The sequence below is a fragment of the Nomascus leucogenys genome, chromosome 17 (assembly GCF_006542625.1).
Source record: "Nomascus leucogenys isolate Asia chromosome 17, Asia_NLE_v1, whole genome shotgun sequence".
Classification (NCBI taxonomy): Eukaryota; Metazoa; Chordata; class Mammalia; order Primates; family Hylobatidae; genus Nomascus; species Nomascus leucogenys.
This window is the reverse complement of record NC_044397.1, coordinates 8,100,735-8,115,594: the sequence shown is the minus strand read 5'-3', so window position 1 is coordinate 8,115,594 and position 14,860 is coordinate 8,100,735.

Sequence of the window (14,860 nt, the reverse complement as noted above, 5' to 3'; positions counted from 1 at the left end):
AATTATCTTGCGATTATAAATAACGTTCAGGTATTATTTTTAATCACACTGTGTTTTGGACTGATTAATTTATATACATATAGCAAAAAGTAGATTAACATATGTTAACTTCCTTGTAGTCTGGTCAGCAAATCTACAGCCATACGGTGTGAGGCATTGCTATGGCCAGAAAATTAACTTCTGTCTGAAGACTGTGTAAGCAATTGCATTTTCAATAATATCTATTATCCCAGTATCTTTAAATTGCTCTTCTATTCCAAAGTTTAAAAACCAAACCCAAGATAATAATTATCTCCATCAATTTTGCTTACTACATCTGTAAATAAGAGTGAATTTCTTCTTGAAGTCCCTCAAACCTGCAGAGATTCCTGACTGCCAAGAAGTGATTTTTCTATAAGCCATAGAACAGATATCAGATCAATTTTCATTTCTCTCTCTCTCTCTCCTCCCTCCCTTTTTTTTTTTTTTTTTTTTTTTTTTTTTTTTTTTTTTTGAGACAGAGTCTCACTCTGTTGCCCACACTGGAATGCAGTGTTGCAATCTCGGCTTACTGCAACCTCCATCTCCCAGGTTCAAGTGATTCTCCTGCCTCAGCCTCCTGAATAGCTGAGATTATAGTTGCCCACCACCATGGCCAGCTAATTTTTATAATTGTAGTAGAGATGGGGTTTCACCATGTCAGCCAGGCTGGTCTCGATCTCCTGACCTCAAGTGATCTACCCACCTTGGCCTCCCAAAGTGTTGGGATTACAGGCATGAGTCACCATGCCCAGCCTTCAGATCAATTTTCTAGGAGGGCTGTGGACATTGGTTTCACGTATGAAATGCAACTTTTGTTCTTTACCAGTGGGACTGTCATACCTGACAAAATGAAATTTATTCTCAAATATGGCACCTGAATTTGTCTTTGGTTGTACAATCAAATTGTCCCATTATATCCTGCTAAAAAACAAAAAGAGGACAAATTCTTACTGAATCTATAAATAAACTACACTTCCATTAAAAGCAGGGAGATTCAGTAAATTATATTTGTTCCTAAATTTTGAGGTGTCAGTAAAAACAAGTTATTTAAATAATCCTTCCTTTCTTCCTTCCTTCCTTGCCTTCTTGCTTTCTTGCTTTCTTTTTCTTTCTTTCTTTCTTTGAGACAGGGTCTCTGTCTGTCATTCAGGCTGGAGTGCAGTGGTACAATCATGGCTCACTGCAGCCTCGAACTTCTGGCCTCAAGCAATCCTGTCACCTAAGATTCCCAAAGTGCTGGGATTACAGGCATGAGATACTGTACCCATCCAGAATGTTTTATTTCTATATACAAAAGCATAGACTACTAACTTAAAGGTTAGCAATAGATCAAGAAAAGGAAGGGCTTCATCACATACCTGTAATAAGATAGAACATTGAACATGAAACTGAAAACAAATAACCAGAATTAGATCACCCTTACCAGTTAACTCAGTCCTGTGTAAGGTTCTGTTGGATCTTTGTTAGCAGTTGTTTACAAAAAGTCACTTGTTTCTGAAATAAAAAATGTCCTAGAAATCTTTTCTCTTAAACTCGTCTAAATGGTATCACCTCAGAAGCTTGTATCTATAAGTCTATTCCTTGAAGTAGTAATCATTAAACAGGATCTGTTGCAGTCATTTCCACTGGGCTTCTGAGACTGTTCTTTGTTGAAGACCCAATTTCTAGGCTATAGCTTATAAAAAAAAATCCTTCAGGCACGCATGAGAAGAAATCAGAAATTACTTGCTAACAAGAATGGAGAAGAGTGAAACCTATTAGGTTATAATATAAAACCATCACATACGGGTTAGATCAGTGTTTCTCATGAGAGTATTCGTAAGCCTCCTGAACCTTCTTGTAATGTATACAAATCTCTGAAAATCTAGGAAATGTTACTGCTTTGATTTGTCAACACCTCACATACAGCTTTCATGATAGTATTGGACTATCTAAGAAATATGGAGGATATGGCAGGGCGGGGTGGCCCACGCCTATAATCCCAGCACTTTGGGAGATCAGGGCAGTCGGATGACCTGAGGTCAGGAGTTCGAGACCAGCCTGACCAACATGGAGAAAACCTGTCTCTACTAAAAATACAAAATTGACAGACCATTAGCAAGATTAACCAAGAAAAGGAGAGAATATCTAAATAAACTCAATTAGAAATGAAACGGCAGACATTACAACCAATACCACAGAAATACTAAAGACCATTCAAGGCTACTATGAACATCTTGATATACACAAACTAGAAAATCTAGAGGTCATAGATAAATTCCTGGAAATGTGCAATCCTCCTAGATCAAATCAGGAAGAAATAGAAACTCTGAACAGACAAATAACAAGTAGCAAGATGGAAACAGTAATTTAAAAACAGCCAGTGAAAAAAGTCCAGGACCAGATGAATTTATAGCTGGTCCTGGACTTTTTACCATTTGAATATTTTATCAAGTATTCAAATAATTGGTACCAATCTTACTGAAACTATTCCAAAAGATGGAGAAAGATGGAATTCTCCCTAAATCATTCTATGAAGCCAGTATCACTCTAATTCCAAAACTAAGAAAGGACATAACAAAAAAAGAAAACTACAGACCAATATTCATGATGAACATAGATGCAAAGGTCCTCAACAAAATACTGGCTAACTGAATTCAACAGCATATCAAAAAGACAATCCACCATGATCAACTGGGTTTTATACCAGGAATGCAGGGATAGTTTAATATATGCCAGTCAATAAATCTGATATACCACATAAACAGAATTAGAAACAAAACCCATATGATCATCTCAATAGATGCAGAAAAAGCATTTGACAAAACCCAGCATCACTTTATGCATAAAACCCTCAGCAAAATTGGCATAGAAGGGACATACTTCAGGGAAATAAAAGCCATCAATGACAGACCTACAGCCAACATTATACTGAATGGGGAAAAGTTGAAAGTATTCCCCCCTGAGAACTGGAACAAGACAAGGATTCCACTTTCACCACTTCTATTCAACATAGTACTGGAAGTCCTAGCCAGAGCAATCAGACAAGAGAAAGAAATAAAGGGCATCCAAATCAGTAAAGAGGAAATCAAACTGTCGCTGACTGATGATGATGTGTTCATGTACCTAGAAAACTCTAAAGACTCATTCAAAAACCTGCTAGATCTGATAAATGAATTGAGTAAAGTTTCAGGATACAAAATCAATGTAATTGAATCAGTAGCACTGCTATACACCAACAATGACCAAGCTCAGAATCAAATCAAGAACTCAACCCCTTTTACAACAGCTGCAAAATAAATAAAATACTTAGGAATATACCTAACCAAGGAAGTGAAAAATATCTCCACAAGGAAAACTATAAAACGCTGCTGAAAGAAATCATGGATGATACAAACAAATAGAAACACATCCCATGCTCATGGATGGGTAAAATCAATATTATGAAAATGACCATACTGTCAAAAGCAATCTACAAATTCAATGTAATTCTCATCAAAATATCATTGCCATTCTTCATAGAACTAGGAAAAACAATCCTAAAATTCATATGGAACCAAAAAAAGACCCTGCATAGGCAAAACAAGACTAAGCAAAAAGAACAAATCTAGAGGCATCACATTACCTGACTTCAAACTATACTACAAAGTTATAGTTACCAAAACAGCATGATATTGATATAAAAATAGGCACATTGACCAATAGAACAGAATTGAGAACTCAGAAATAAAGCCAAATATTCATAGCCAACTGATCTTTGACAAAGCAAACAAAAATATAATGTTGGAAAAGGACACCCCATTCAACAAATGGTGCTGGGATAATTGGCAAGCCACACATAGAAGAATGAAACTGGATCTTCATCTTTCACCTTATACAAAAATCAACTCAAAACGGATCAAAGACTTAAATCTAAGACCTGAAATCATACAAATTTTAGAAAATAACATTGAAAAAACTCCTAGACATTGGCTTAGGCAGAGTTCATGACCAAGAATCTGAAAGCAAATGCAACAAAAACAAAGATAAATAGATGGAACTTAATTAAGCTAAAAATCTTCTGCACAGCAAAAGAAATAATCAGCAGAGTAAACAGACAACCCACAGAATGGGAGAAAATTTTTGCAACGATGCATCTGACAAAGGACTAATATCCAAAATCTACAAGGAATTCAAACAAATCAGCAAGGAAAGAAAACTATCAAAAAGTGGGCAAAGGACATGAATAGAAAATTCTCAAAAGAAGATATACAAATGGCCAAAAAACATATGAAAAAACATTCAACACCACTCATTATCAGGGAAATGCAAATAAAAACCACCATGAGATACCACCTTACTCCTGCAAGAATGGCCATAATTTAAAAACGAAAAAATAACAGATGTTGGTGTGGATATGATTAAAAGGGAACACTTTTACACTGCTGGTGGGAATGTAAACTAGTACAACCGCTACGGAAAACAGTATGGAGATTCCATAAAGAACTGAAAGTAGAACTACCATTTGATCCAGCAATCCCAGTACTGGGTATCTACCAAGAAGAAAAGAAGTCATAATATGAAAAAGACACTTGCGCACACATGTTTGTAGCAGCACAATTCACAATTGCAAAAATATGGAACCAGCCTAAATCCCCACTAACCGGGTGGATAAAGAAAATGTGGTGTATATATACCACAGAATACTACTCAGTCATAAAAAAGGAACAAAATAATGGAATTTGCAGCAACCTGGATGGAGTTTGAGACCATTATTCTAAGTGAGGTAATGCAGGAATGGAAAACCAAATATCCTATGTTCTCACTTATAAGTAGGAGCTAAGCTATGAGGATGCAGAGGCATAAGAATGATATAATGGACTTTGGGGACTCAGTGGGAAGGGAGGGAAGGGGATAAGGGACAAAAGACTATACATTGGGTACAGTGTCACCACTAAAGAACTTTTCCATGTAACCAAACACCACCTGTTCCCCCAAAACTAGTGAAATAAAAATATAAACTATGTATGTGTGTATGTGTGTATAATTGACACTGCAAATTTAGAAAAACAAATAATACAGTTTAAGTATATTTTGTAATTTTAAAAAATAACATAAAATTGTATGAATAAACCCATAAAAACTTAGGCAGCTTTGGCAATATTTTAATAAATTTCAATGACTTATTTATGAGGCTCAATTATCTGCAGGTATTATAGTTCCAGACAAATAAAATTCTCTTTTCATAAACCTTCTACTACTTCCGATATCAACTGGGGTTTTGTCCTTTACCATCCTCTTTCATGTTCAGGATCAAATTTTTTATTTCAAAATACAAATAATTTTCTTTTTTTTTTTTTTTTTTTTTTTTTTTTTGAGACAGAGTCTTGTTCTGTCACCCAGGCTGGAGTGCAGTGGTGCGACCTAAGCTCACTGCAACCTTTACCTTCCAGGATCAAGCGATTCTCCTACCTCAGCCTTCCAATTGGCCGGGATTACAGGCATGCACCACCACGCCCAGCTAATTTTTTGTATTTTTAGTAGATACAGGGTTTCACCATGTTGGCCAGACTGGTCTCAAACTCCTGACCTCAAATAATCCGCCCACCTTGGCCTCCCAAAGTGCTGGGGTTACAGGTGTGAGCCCCTGCACGTGGCCTGATTTTCTCTTAATAAGCAGAAACACCTCCCACTGCATTGCTAGAAACAGATATACTTTTTCTATGCCCACTATTATTCCTAGTGTAGTATAGCCTCGAGAACTCATGTTAAATATAACTTTTTCCAAAGTAGGCCTGTTTTGTTCCACAGTGAAACCTGAAGATATCTTTAAAAAAAAAAAAAAGATTTGAATGAATTTGTGATCCCAGTTTATATATAGCAGATTATTGTGAGTATTAGGAAGGCCTTATAGAAATGAGACACTTTATATTTTAGAGCTGAGTTTAACAGGTTCTAGATAAAACCTATGCATACTTTCATGCAGGAAGGCTGGCCTAAGATGTCTCTACCCAGTGGATGCAGACGCGCCTGGACATGTTTGGGAACTGTGGAAGCAGCAAGGTAGGACTGATTCTCATACATTCTGGAGAGCCCAGGGAGCTTCTAGAAAGAATTCTCCATTCAGAAGAGGTTTGCAACTGCTTTTATATCTCAACACAACTGGATTAGTGTAGCTCATATGACAGTTCTCTCCAAAGAGGTAAGGGAGACGAACACCTCTACTGGGTCAACTTAGGACTATGCTTGGCTATAAGTAATAGAAAACATGACTACACAGAAGCCGACATAATTTTTTTTTTTTTTTTTTTTGAGTTGGAATTTCACTCCATCACCCAGGCTGGAGTGCAGTGGCGCAATTTCAGCTCACTGCAACCTCCGCCTCCCAGGTTCAAGCAATTCTTCTACTTCAACCTCCGAGTAGCTGGGATTCAGGCACTGCCCTCATGCCCAGCTAATTTTTGTATTTTTAGTAGAGACGGGGTTTTACCATGTTGGCCAGGCTGGTCTTGAACTACTGACCACAGGTGATCCGCCGGCCTCAGCCTCCCAAAGTGGCATGAGCCACCGCGCCCAGCAAGCTCACATAATTTAAGGAAGATTTTTTTCCCTCACAAAGTAAGAAGTTCAGAAGAGGTAGTTCCTGATATTAGTTTAGGGGTTTGCAGACTTCAGGGCTGAGGTCTCTACAATTCCTTTGGCCTTTTCCTCATGGTCAAAATATGGCTGCTGAACTTTCAGCCACTAAGTCCAAATTCCAGCCAGAAAGCAGAAAACAGGAATGGAGGAGAGAAAATGAGAACGAAGGGGCAATATTGTCATCAGAAAAGCAAAATGTTTCCCCCAAATGCCCAGTAGACTTTTGCTGATGGCTTATCAGTCAGGATGGTAACATTTGGACATTGTAGCTGAACAAATGGCTGCCCTGCTAAAATCAGGATTCTATTCATAAGGAAGAAGATATGAATAAATATTGAAGATGTATATCAGTCAGAAAACACCCCATTTCATGTAGTTCAAAGAGAAAGGGAGTTGATACAAAGAATCAAGTGCTTGTGCTTGCAAGATGGTTTAAAGTGCTCAAGGAAGGAAGGGAAGGGAAGGTTGGAGCAGGCTCTCAGGTTCACTGCCGGATTTCAGACACTGGAGTGCCACGACCACAGAAAACCACCACCAATGACTAGAACTACCTGCAACACCAAGACAGGCGATACACAGGGGAAAATCAGAGGCAGCTGCAAAACCCCATGTCTGCAAAACCCAAATGTGTCTGCCCACCACTGCTGAAGGAAACCTATGGCGTCTGTTTCCCTTCTGTCTTCCAATTCTCAGTGTGTGCCTCTCCTCAGGAAGTTTAAACCAGAAGCCTGCTGGCAACAGATTCTGGGAAATATAGTTCCCAGTCTTCCAGCCCCTGCATTACAGAGGAGTTGGTGAGTACCACAAACTTGTTTGGCACAGTGGGTAACTAGCAGTGTACTACATCAATGCAGGGTAGAGGCATCAAAATCTGTGTGTGTGTGTGTGTGTGTGTGTGTAAAGGTTGGGAATGCCCCCAGGTGCTCCCACTATGGGCCACCTTTGAGAGTCACTTCTTTAAGGAAAGAGAGGTACAAATGCATATGCTCAACGCAAGGACAATAGGTTATCTCCAGAGGGGTGTGGACATTCTGAAAATAATTTGCATGTGTGCAATTTAGATCATTCTGTCCTTTTGCATGTTCCTTTACCCCATGCTCTCCAACACAAGTTACCTGTACCTGTGCCAGGGGTCCCAAGAAAGGAGGCTGGGAGAGAAAAAGGATTGTGTTGCTAGGGCCAAAGCGGATCCTCCTGGGCTGTTGATGGGAAGAAGGATGCTTTGCTCACTTTAGGCCATCCGCACTCAGCAACAAGACAAGGGCTGTGAGCAGCCTGTGAGCTACATGGCCAATGTTAGAAGCAGAAGAAGGCCTCCACGAAAGAACCACCAAGTCACCACAGCCTCCATGTGGAGTGATGGCCTTGGAGTCAGAGAACTATGTGTCCATGATACTAGAAGATGTCACAGAGTGGTCATATGACTGGTTGAGGAGCCTGGGAAGGGATCTGGGGAACAGTTGTTAAAATTCTGTGCTATGGAAATACTCTTTTATTACCTTATTATGTATTATTACTGTGGCCCGCTCTCCAAAGATAAGGATCAAACCTCACCTTCCAGGAACCTGTCTATATGAAACTTACTACGCAAACTGTGACGAGCTGCTCCTGGCAGAAAACTAGATTTTGTGGGAGGGTGAGGATGAGGGGGGGGAGAGATGGAAGTGGTGAGGGGTGAGTCCCTGTTCCTCTCTTTCTGGTGTAGCCTGGGAGTAGCTGAGCCTCACCATTGCTTTCTGTGTTTTGAAAACACAAACTTATTTAAAGGGGATTTGAAAAATACTTGGTTAGTGGTTGCAGGGATTTCCGCAGAAGGGCTCCGAGGAGCCAAAAGCATCACGGGCTTCAGAACATTGGAATGGTCGCTACATGCGCTGCAGTTGACCTCAGAGGCTGCGGAGGTTTGCAAAGCATAAGTAGCTCTTTTTAGGTAATATGGAGCAAGTAAGACTAGTGGCTTTGGAGCCAAACCTGAAAGTGGATGTGAACTCGTCAGCAGAGCCAAAGCAGAGGTTTCTAGAATGAGGTGATGTCATGACTGAGAAGAGTTCAATTCAGTTACATGGTCATCTGGTCACAATTCTGAGTTATGGCTGGAGTACAGCCTTGACTTCATGAGCCAGAGAGAGGAAGGGAGGGAAGGGAAGGAGGAATAAGAAAGAAAAGGAGGAAGTGGCACACGGGAGCCTGGACAGAGCCTGGGATTGGCGTCCTGGCTTCCATCCCTGGAGAGGACTGTTGAGGGGCGTAGGGGTGTGGCAGCTGCCTTGTGGGAGGGGAGCCCAGAGCCACAGGGAATGCTATGCTGTGGGTTAGGGGTCTCAGGCTTCTGGCTGAGGAAGTCATCTCCCCAAGGTGGACAGAGCTGGCAGTAGCTGCCAAGAATGTCACCATGGGGTATATGAGGGAGGGCCCACCTCTGCCAACGGCTCCCCTTTTTTTTCTAGGAAACCAGAGGGTGTCGAGCCTCCTGTGACCCTTCCTGGAAAGGACAAGGAACCTCAAGCGGAGCCAGACCTGCTGGCCCAGAGGGCCTCTCTCAAGTCAAGATGTTGGCTAATAAATAGCTGAGTTGAAGCAGAAAATTGAAAGGAGAAGGGGCCCCTTCAATGCTAGATGCCTCTTAGGTATTTGGGGGTGGGGGCAGGTCCCATTTAGAGGAAGGAGTCAGAACTCTGGGCAGGACCTACCACCCGGCACTCTCCACTGAGCCCCTCCGAAGGCCAGATTTAGATTCCACTTGAGAAAATTGGGACTCCTCCAGAGTTGACCTTCAGCAAACCACAGGGTGACCCGGCAACCGCAAAACTGAGATTGGAGAGCAGGGACACGTTAGGTCAGAGAATCTGCACAGACTTAAAAGAGCAGCTGTCACAGCAGGGATGACGTGCGAGGGGTCAGGCTGGGGGACAATAGGCAGGGGGCGTCCATCGCAGCTGAGGATGCCATAGGCTGCCTGGGTAGCCAGGAGGCAAAGCAAAAGCCAGAGGCTGAATCATGGGACCCAGATGAATGCACTACTGCAGGCGGAGGAAGGGAGATGGGGAAAAGCTGCTGGAACCTCACCGTTCGTGTCAAAATAAATGACTGCTGTCAGACGACTGGATATTCCACAGTTGGTCTCTCCATTCAACAAATAGTAAGCACACCTACTATGTGCAGAGGCTGGTGGGGAAACAAGGATAAATAAAACAGATGAACCCAGAGAGGGAGAGATGGTGCACACAAGGATAAACAATTCTCGCAGCGTCCTGTGGGGACAGGAGCCAGACCCTCTTCTTTCCCCTCTGCCAGGGGCACAGTCGCAGTCTCTGAGTGCTGTGGTGTGCGCTGCTATGTGCCGCTCACGTGCACTGTTCTTTACCCACCACGCTCCACCTCTGAGCTGGGTTTTACTGTCCTATTGTGGGGATGAGAAAAGGGAGGCCTAGGGAAAGAGAGACAGATAGAAGTGCCCAAGGCCCCACGGCTGGTCATTGGAGAGGGAGTAGAAGGCCCATGCTTGACCTTGGCTTAACAACTCCATCCCCAGGGCCTTGTCTCCCTTTGGACAAGGAGGTGAAAAACAGCCTCATGCTCTTCCTCCTCTGCCCACAATCCTCCTTTCCAGAACTCACTGTTACAACTTTATAATAGTTGACTATGCATTTGGTTCATGTCTCCAAGTGCCCACCTCATTTTTGCCTTTTTTAGGAGTTAATAATAATAGTAATATTGAGGTGAACTTTCTGACCTTAAGGAGCATATACTCTGAGGGAAAGTCTGACTGCACACCTGAGAATTAACTTGAGAATCGTTTCAAAGCCACTTGCCCCCGTGGGGAAAATGAAAAGCACATCTACTAGGAGACACCAAATAAAATGAGGCATCAAGGTAGAGTTGGGGTAATCAGGGAAGGCTTCCTGAAGGGGGTGGGTTTAAAAGGGAAATGTAGAGGATGCAGTGTCCCCAGTTGTGGGAGACTACATTCTGAGAAGGTGTGAGCTGGTTACAAAAGAAGGATGGATCTGGGGAAGAGAGTGATCTGGAAGCCAGGAGTCAAGGAGGGAAGAAATTAGATTTGCTTTAATTTGAGCAGATGGTCTGCAGAGGAGAGTAACCAAGGATGGGCTTGGAGAGACCCTGTGATTGCGCTTGAAGGAGAGCTGGGGGCACCAGGGAGACCTAGAATACCCTGTGGGTTAAAACAACAAACGAAAAACCCTTCTGATGGTTTATTGCCAAGGTCACGCCTATCACGATGAAATGCTGGCCCACTCTTTCTCATAGGATCTTAATGCTGTCAGCCACACAGCCCTAAGTGTGGGGAGATTCAGAACTGTTGTTCAGTGATGCATCTGACAGGTGAGCATCTGTACCTTGTCTGCACAAGCCTGCAAAACTTTGTAGAGAAATGACTTTAAATAATGACTGTGGGCATCCAGCTTTGCACAGCTCAGAAGTCACCCCTTGTCTCAGTGGCAGGCTGGTAAATGTTCTTGGCTCTCCAGGGAAGAAAGCCCTGATTTGTAGTGGTTACCAATTTCTGTAGTATAAATACACCCTCTGTGGCTTATTTCAAGCCACCAACACAAAGCTGCTGATAGCAGAGCTGGAATGTGATGTGCACTGTCAGCTCTGGAAAGCTGGTACCTGCCGGCTGCAGCCCACCACTGCCTGTGTTCATCTCACATTGGCCTGGCTAACTCCCACCCCCTCTTGATTTTGGCTTTTCCTTACTCTGCACACCCCCACCTAGACCACATCAGAGGATCTCAGAGCCCACACCACCTCTCTGTGTCCTTCAGAGCGTTTATCACAAAGCGTGACAATGCACTTATTTTTGTGACTCTCTGATATTGTCCCTCTCCCCGCTAGATTATAAGTTTCATGAGGACAGGGCCATGAGTCTTTGTTCCCATGCACAGTGCCTGGCATTCGTACAAGATGAGTGCGAAATTGTTAAATGAAGGAAGGGAAGGAGTCACAAACATTCTTTCTAGATTTAGTGGATTTAGTCACTTGATAGAGTCACTTTGACCCCCACCTCTGGGACTGCAGATCCATTACATGACATTATTTCACTCTTGGGGGTGCCACATAGACATATGGGTAGAAAGAGATTATGGAAAAAGGAATAGGACAGGCAGAGGGCATGGGTGTGGCTGGGAGAACTCGCAGGAAGAGAACACTGAACCTCCTTGGTAATTGGTAAATGAGTTGGGCTTAATCAAATCTTGGCTCTGAGCTTCTTTCCATGGGAACAAAGGAGACTACGGAAAGAAAACATTAAGCTGTGATGTTCCTCTTCCTGTGTCCAAGTGTTCTCATTGTTCAATACCCACCTATGAGTGAGAACATGCGGTGTTTGGTTTTTTGTCCTTGCGATAGTTTGCTGAGAATGATGGTTTCCAGCTTCATCCATGTCCCTACAAAGGACATGAACTCATCAACATGGAGCACGTATACATATGTAATAAACCTGCACACTGTGCACATGTACCCTAGAACTTTAAGTATAATAATAATTTTAAAAAAAAAAGAAACTTTAAGTTGGGAACTGTCGCAGTCACTCCTGATTGTCTTGGCTTGACAGGCGCTCTGAAACCGCCTCGTACTTGGAACAGAAGCCAAGTGAATACAAAGCCCCTGCATCACTCCTATCTGCCTGGAATGCTGTTGTGTGAAGGTGTAATGTTTGATGCTGTGGCTGCCACCTTGTGACAAAGGGGCACTCCGTGTTGTCAGGATGAGGACGGCAGAGGAAGATGCTGGGGAAAGCCTGGATCTGCGGACATCCCTGAACCACTACGCCCTGGGACCAGCTATCTGGGTTTCTTGTTTTGTGAGATAATTTCATGCATTTATGATAAAATAATTAAAATTTGGGTATCCTGTCATGCACAGCCAGAACTGTTCCTAACTGACACATCCCATTAAGTGGAATCAAATGCCGGTGTCACAATTGGGAACCTCCCTCATGATGCCTGGGTTGCATCATGGGGCCGCTCTGGACAGGCAGGGGCTGGAGTTAGATGGAGCCTCCACCTCTGGATAAGATAGAGAGCCAAGAGGGGAAGCAAGGGGGAGGCCGGGCGGGGCAGCTCCCCCAGCTCACAGGAGGCTTCTGTCTCACCCCTTCTCTCTGAAGCAGTGGAGTCACATGGGTGCCAAACAGGTGTGCCTGGCCCACCAAGGCCCTCCGTGGCCCAATGAGGGACGGACCAAAGAGGAGACAGAGAGGGGAGAAGGGATCTTGGCACTAAGCCCTGGAGTGTGTTTGCACATGTGCGTGCATGAGTGTGTGTGTGTGTGACTCTAGAATAGATCACACACAAACTGAGACACACACCGAGACACACATCCTGGAGCAGGGACAGTCAGCTGACAGGCAGGCATGCCCCAAGCAGCTCTGCCATGCCAGCCCTGGGTTTCTAGCAGGGGTGACGTGTCATCCGTCCCTTTTGGAAGTGGAGTCACGGGGGCAGGGAGATCATGCCTCCAGATAAGGGCCCAGGCTGGTGGATACCTTCACTCCGGGGGAACAAAGGCAGGGAAAAGTATTCGTGGAGCGGAAACTGGGATGTTCCCTCAGCTCTTTGGACCGGGGCTTGTACACTTTCTTCTGACTCCTATCGTGCCCCTCCTGACACTATGTTCTAGGGGTTACTCGTCCTTCTCTACAGCTAAACTGTGAGGCAGGGACAGAGACAGGGCCTAGCACTCCTGGCAGTGGTGCACACAGTTGATGTACGAGTGAAGAAATACTATTTTGTCACTGTTACGTGGGGGCTGTTATACCCCTAGGCTGGGGTGGCTTGTGATGGTACTCATGACATCTACTCAGTGTGTGTTATATTCCAGGAATAGTGCAATGTAGGCACCCAGCATGTGCGTATGTGCAGGTCTGTGTGTGTGTGCATGTATGCGTGTGCACATGTGCATGTGTGTGTGTAGGGTAGGGAATGATGCTGTCACCAGTTACCACCTCTTCTCTATCCTTTGTCTTTTGAGATCTTTTTTTTTCAAGCCCATACATGGAATTCCAGCTGTAGGTCAACACATGCTACAAGAAAAATTTTTTTAATAAATATTTGCCACAAGTTACATGAAAACATGGCCCATTCTAATCACAGAGGGCCTTAAAAGCAGAGAACTTTCTCTGTCTGGAGTCAGAGAGATGAGGCAGGGGAGAAAGGCAGAAGAGATATGGCTGAGGGAAGTCAGAGAGATTGGAAGCATGAGAAGAACTTGACCCACTTTTGCTGTTTGAAGACGGAAGGAACAATGGCGAGGGTGGCTTTACAGAGCAGAGAGAGGCTCTTGCATGACATCAGAAAGGGGCTGGATCCTGAATTCTCTTCCACAACCTCTGGATCAGGGCCCAGGCTGGTGGATACCTTGATTTTGTACCGTGAGACCCTAAGCTGAGCCATGCTGTACCAGACTTCTGCCCTATAGAATTGTGATATAATAAGTGGGTATTGTTTTAAGCCACAGAGTTCATGGTCCCACAGCAACGGGAGATAATCCATCCTCCCATCTGGCTTTGCAGAGGCCCCTGGGTGCCAGTCTGTCTTGGGTGGTTCCTTAGCCTCTCTTGGGTGCTTCTTAGTCCTTGGCCTGGGAACCAAGAAACTAATTCCTGCTAATACGTAAGTAGCAGTGACATGGATGTCTTTTAGCTGAGGCTTTGGAGTGGATTTAATAGGAGACTCACAGGCATTCACATGCAATGGAGGTGACAGTGCAAACCAAGCCAACAGAGCTGACTCTTGCCCCAGCTCAGCCTCTGCTCACAAATCTCATTTCCGATATTACTTCTGACGGATCCAGTCACAGGAAGCAGCCTACAGGCTAAGAAGCTCTTTGAGGCTGACTCAGCCAGCAGCCTTATGGGATTTAAAGCCCAGGCTCCAGAGTGTCTAGGACCGGGACAGGAGACCACAAAACCAGCATCCCCACTGCGTCCAGCCAGGTCCTACCTGCCAATAAATGCCTCCTTCTGCTAAGCGGGGACTGCTTTTGTTTGCCAGAAGTCATCTCATTGAAGCTTGTAATTGTCTTCTCTCCTCCAGGGAGACCACCAGCTTGGGAGACAGAAGTCTATATGGCCTGCACCGGCTCTCCCTCCTGCCTCTGCAGACTCCATAGGCACAGCCTCTCCCGTGTGTATCCGAGTCACTGACGAACATGCTCAGTGGGCTGAGGCTGAGGGCATCTTTGTTGGAATGTTTGGTTCCAATGTTCTAAGTGGCGAACT